This window comes from Tupaia chinensis, unplaced genomic scaffold (genome assembly GCF_000334495.1).
Source record: "Tupaia chinensis unplaced genomic scaffold, TupChi_1.0 Scaffold000291_1, whole genome shotgun sequence".
NCBI lineage: Eukaryota > Metazoa > Chordata > Mammalia > Scandentia > Tupaiidae > Tupaia > Tupaia belangeri.
Window position 1 is genome coordinate 2,858,255 of NW_006159776.1, and position 6,000 is coordinate 2,864,254.

The following is a 6,000-nucleotide window of genomic DNA, read 5'->3' on the forward strand; positions in this document are numbered from 1 at the left end:
GACAGGGCCTTGACTGGAATGTCATATCTGAAGATTAAATTAGAAAACTATGGAACTAAGGTAGATCTCAAGTAAGCTAACCAAAGCTCTTAGAAAGATGGCCTGGCACCATAAACAGTTCTTCCTGGCAGAGAGGATTAGAGAAACTACATGAAAGAATTCATACCATAAAATAAACTGGACTTTACCAGCCCAGCTTTGTAATCAGTAAAGACAGCAAAAGAGCAGCCACAACCAGAGAATTACCTTGAGGAAGACTGAAGGAAGAAAAAGAAACTAATCTTTGCTAGCAGATGGTATATCACAGACTACTAGGTAGGCAGGGCTGAATTGAGAAGGTTTATGTGTGAATTGTGTGCTGAGTGTTTGCTTTACAACAGTTTGACATGTAAATATTTTCTCAAAAATATTTAAAAACATACTATCTCCTACTATCTCTGTTGTTATAGAGTCACAAACAAAATTATAAAAAAAATTATCTTTAAAATTCAGTTTTTTTAAACTTTGAAAGTTGTTTATTAACTGTCAAGACCTATGGCATATGAGCAAAAATTGTTTTATACGTAAAGTAAATGTTTGTGGGAAAATGTAACAATAAATAGATAAATAAATGATTTTTTAAAAATAAGAAAAAGAATTTGCCTGCTCCCAAATTTTCCTGAGACTTTCAGGTATCTGAGTTCTAGCTTTAACCTCGCAATTCATCCTGGTGTTTCCCAGGAACTTAAAGCTTTCATGGAAAATCAAATGTATTAAATATTTTCCATGTCTGAGAATCTGTAATAGATTCTGGCAACACAGAAATCATGCAAATGTTTAATTTTCAATCTAGCATCCTATAAAATATGGTGCTTCCAATAATGGATGGAAGATTTGATCATTTTAGAGATGCTTTTCCTCATTTAGATTTTTCTTGTATTCTGTAAGCCAACCTTTCACAAACTGCACTTTTTATTTTATTTTTTATATTAAAATTTTTTTCAGCTTTTGCTATCAGGCACATGAACTCAACAGAGAGAGAAAGTGAAAAATCACTCCCCCTCCCCGGATGACCAGGCCACAATCCTTTCTCCAGACTCCTCTCAGGATTTGGGGCATACACGCATGGGTGCCTGGTATGATTTTCAAGCCACAAGGTCTGGTACTCAAACAGTGCAGCAGCCAATGTGGAGTCTAGCACCTGAAACTCCATGCCACTTGCTGGTCCACAAACAGTACTTTAAAAAAAAGAATTTTTAAATTTTGTTTATTTTTTATTATTATTATTAATTTGCTATAGGGCATGTGCACTCACCAAAGAGAAAGAGAGAGAGAGAAAGTGAGAAAGCTAGCCACCAGGACTAGAACTCAAACCACAGTTGTTGGCCATGTAGGAGTCCAACACCCTAGCCACCACACCATCTGTTGGGCTCCAGACTGTACTTATTTTTTCTTTTAAGATATTTTTGCTATAGGGAGTGTGCATTCACCAGAGTGACAGGAAGAAACAGAGAGACAAAAAAAGAGAAATCACCCCTAATGGGGATGGCCACACCACAGTCCCTTCTCCTCCATTCTCCTCTCCGGATTTTGGGCACACACGCACATGTACCTGGTGTGAGATTCAAACCTCTGGGTATGGGACTTGAGCCATGATCGGCCATGTAGGAGTCCAGCAATGTAACCATTATGCCATCTGCTAGTCCCAAGGCTGCACTTTCTTTCTTTCTTTTTTTTTTTCCTTTTCAACAAAAAGTAAACGTTTTACTTAGAACATCATTTTAGAGGTGAAACCAGTTCATTTAATTTAGCAAAATAAACTTCACAAGTGCATTTAAATAAGGTAAATTCAAGAGATTTTGTGAATCTTCTCTTAGTTACTTCTTTTCTGCCAGTTGGAATTTCCGTTTTCTAGCCTGAGTATTTTTCTGGATAATGCAGCCATACATCAAGACTTTGTTTTATGAAATTTGAATCACTCATGTACCCCTCTGCATTCTCACTTCACCATCATATGCAGTGAAACATTAGGAAAATGACTTTGGGAAATGGGATCAGAAGGAAATGTTTTCCCCTCTCTATCAAAGCTTTTCTTTCTCTTTTTTCTTTTTTCTTTCTTTCTTTTTTTTTTTTTTTTTTTAATGAGAGGTTTTTGCTATAGGGTGCATGCGCTTGCCAGAAAGACAGAGAGACACAGAGAAACAGAAAGTGAGAAATCACCCCCCAGAGGGGATGGCCAGGCTGCAATCCCTTCTCCTCCACTCCTCTCTCGGGATCTTGGGCATGCACGCACACACGTGACCGGTGTGAGTCTACGTCACCAGGTCCAGACTTGAACCACGATCAACTACATGGGAGTCCAGCAACATAGCCATTATGCCAGCTGCTGCTCCTGGTAGCTTTTCAACAAGAGGCCTTGCTTGCTCTAGATGAGTGGTGAAAGCAAATCGTATTTGGGCCACAATGGTCAAAAGCAAACTTGAGTGGTCGCCACATCACTTGCCACCATGACCCAAAAAGGTAATGCAAGGCACCCCACCTCCCCAGCCAAGCAGGAGCTCTACACAGAAGCTGTTCATACCTCCCTACAGTTATTTTCTCTTCTAGTTGTGTACATTTTAAAAATCACAACACTGTGTTAAATAGCAGGACAGCTAACAATGGAAGAGACGACGCCTCACTGCAAACCCACGCAGCTGGAGGTCAGGGGAGAGCCAGCAGAAGGTTTTCATGGCACCACTCCCATCACCCACTGTCTCCTCAGTCTGTAACAGATGTGGGCTTTGAAGGCAGGCTATCCGAAGGCCACCACCAGCCTGATGCTGCATAAGCCATTTCTGGATCTCCTCCTTGGAAAAGCCGGCCGTGGCCATGATGAGGCACAGCATGGTAGGGTCTGGGTGCTTGTTGACCTTGTAGAAGTTGTACTCCAAGGTCTCTAGCTCTTGGTCTTGGCCAACACGGTCCCGGTGGCTGGTCTGGGATCTCCTGAGGATGACTTCACGTGCCCTACTGTGCCCTTGCCTCTAAGGAAGGAGTGGAGGAAGCACGGAGGTGATTCTGAGACTGCACTTTACTTTTGTTTTTTTGAGAGAGATTTTCGCTATAGGGCGCATGTGCTCGCCAGACAGAGAGAGACATAGAGACAGAAAGCAAGAAATCACCCCCCATGGGGGATGGTCACGCCTCAATCCCTTCTCCTCCATTCTCCTCTCGGGATCTTGGGCACGCACGCACATGCGCCCGGCGTGAGTTTTAAGCCACCGGGTCCGGGACGCGAACCGTGGTCAACTACATGGGAGTCCAGCCACATAGCCATTACACTAACTGCTGGTTCCCATGCACTTTACTTTTTATTAAACAATTATTTTATTTAACTTTATTAATTATTATTATTACTATTATTATTTTCCAGTTTTATCAGAGAGAGAGAGAGGAAAACTGACAAAGCAAGCCACCAGGTCCAGGACTTGAACCGCAATTGGCGCTGTGGGAGTCCAGCGCCTTTAACTACCAAGCCACCTGACTGCACTTTTTAATGAGTGACGTTTTGACATTTCCTCAATAAAATGTAGTTCTTTTCATAACAACACTTGTATCAAAATTATTATCACACATTGAGTTAAAACATGTATTTTACTTTTTAAACTGTCTGGAGACTACTGTTAACAGTTTGGTACATAAACATGAAGGTAATCAGTCTTAACAGTTTGGTGCATTTACTTTGACACCTTTCTTTATACTTACTACTACGACCTACTACTACTACACACACACACGTCAGAAACGATATTCTTTCTTCCAAGAAAAATGTGATCACTCTGTACACAGATGTTTGAGACTTGCTTATTCACCTAGTGGCACATTATGAAGATTTTTCCAAATCAATGCATTAATATCTAACTCAATGTCTTTTAAAGTTGTGAAATATTTCACAGTATGGGAAGACCATAATTTATCCAGTGAGCTCACTACTAATAGACACAAACAACAAGGCTGCAGAAAATACCCATGCGTACATACGCATGCATGTGTATCATTGTGGGCAGTCCTGTGAGTCAGACCCAGCTGCCTCTGACAACCACTTCTAGATAACTAGTCACTGCCAAGAATGGTTTCACCGCCTTGTGAGTCAGTGAGGAATGGACAAACGGCACAGTTCTAGCAAATAAATATAAAGGAAGCTGGCTGTGATGTCCAAAACTACTTCAAAACTACTTCAAACACCTTGCTCCGGCCCAAAGAGGCAAGCGACAACAACAATGAAAAAATAGAGAAGGAGCCAGAGTTCTTTCTGGATGAGATTTCTGCACAATACCCCAATTTTCCAATCTGCCTTGCTTTTCTGGACTTCCTTTAAGGTAAGATATATATTTCTTCTTGTTTAAGTTAACTAAAATTTTCTGTTCACTGTAGCAAAGAACACATCCTAATAGACATACCTCATATAGTGCTGTTATTAGACATACCTTATATAGTGCTATTACTAGACATACCTTATATAGTGCTATTATTTCTGGGACAAAAATTTTCAAAAGGGAATTTGCTATATTTTAATTGTATTTGCATCAGAGAGATTACAATTTAAAAATACTGTAATGGTCCATAATTCTACCAGCAATGGTATATGGAATGCCTGTTTTACCCACACTTTTACAAGAAAGGGAAATTATAAGTTGCTATTTAGTTTCAAGTAATAGATAATGAACCCACAGTGGTTTAATTTAAAAAAGAAATTTATTGGCTCACATGGGAAATCTATTCATTGCCCCCATATTTCTTAAGTATGATTCCAGAACTCGTAGGTGAAGAACATTATTTTTTAATTGTCAGAAGTCACAGCACTTGCCAAAAATGACAGAGAGAATGGGGGAGGGGGAAGTCCTCCAGTGGGGTGTGTCATGCTGTAATACCTTCTCTTTAATTATACCACTGTGTCAGGATTTTGGGCACACACACACACACACACACACACACACATTTCTTTTTTCATAGTCAAACTTATTTTTTTATTTTATTTTTTGTTTATTTATTATCACCATAATCTTGTTTATATTACATTGAATTGCATATAACTTTAAAATGTAATACATTGCTTTTTTTTTTTTTTTTTTTGGAGAGGTTTTCGCTATAGGGCACGTGCGCTCGCCAGATAGAAAAAGAGAGACATAGAGACAGAAAGCGAGAAATTACCCCCCCAGGGGGATGGTCATGCCACAATCCCTTCTCCATTCTCCTCTCGGGATCTTGGGCACACATGCACACGCGCCCGGCGTGAGTTTTAAGCCACCGGGTTCAGGACGCGAACTGCAGTCGACTACGTGGGAGTCCAGCGACATAGCCATTATGCTAACTGCTGGTTCCCATACATTGCTTTTTCAAAAGGGAATGCCATGCATGTCAGTCAATACTGAGACATTAAAATCCCCATTTCATCATTCAATATATTTTCATTGTTTTTCCCAATCATTATTACTATTATTCCAATTATTTTTTTAAACAGCCAATCACTATTTCTCATTTTGCTTGTAAAAAGACTTTACCCATCATGAAATACTTCTCAGACCAGTCCAGTTGAGAATACTATACATGTCATCAACAGGTAATAAGCCATATCTGTGTCCCACTAATGTCATGCCTCTCTATTTGTTCTCTTGCTATTTTTCCCTATCCTCTTCTCTTCACCCCCCTAATTCCACACTGTCTTATTCTTGTTAAGTACTTTCACTGCTTTTATGTCCTCCAATATTTCGCTCTCTACCATAGAGTGTGGATAGTCGGTATATATTAAGTGGATACATACAATATCTTTCTTTCATAACCTGGCTTACTTCACTCAGCAATAGATCCTCCATATCTGACCACTTCCTATCAAATGCCAGGATCTTGTTATTTTTTTATGGCTGAGTAGTATTCCACAGAGTATATATGCCACACTTTTCCAATCCATTCATCAGTTTGTGGACATTTAGGTTGGTTCCATGTCTTGGCAATCGTGAATAATGCTGCAATAAACATTGA

At 39.7% G+C, this 6,000-nt stretch overlaps 1 long non-coding RNA gene across 1 annotated transcript in view; it reads left to right on the plus strand.

The window, feature by feature from the left end:
• Positions 1-4,099: 4,099 nt before the first annotated feature.
• Positions 4,100-6,000, plus strand: part of LOC102495435 (uncharacterized) — a 7,166-nt gene continuing 5,265 nt past the window's right edge. The window contains exon 1 of the long non-coding RNA XR_334827.2: positions 4,100-4,340. This is a non-coding gene — a long non-coding RNA (uncharacterized LOC102495435). The remainder of the gene's footprint in view (positions 4,341-6,000) is intronic.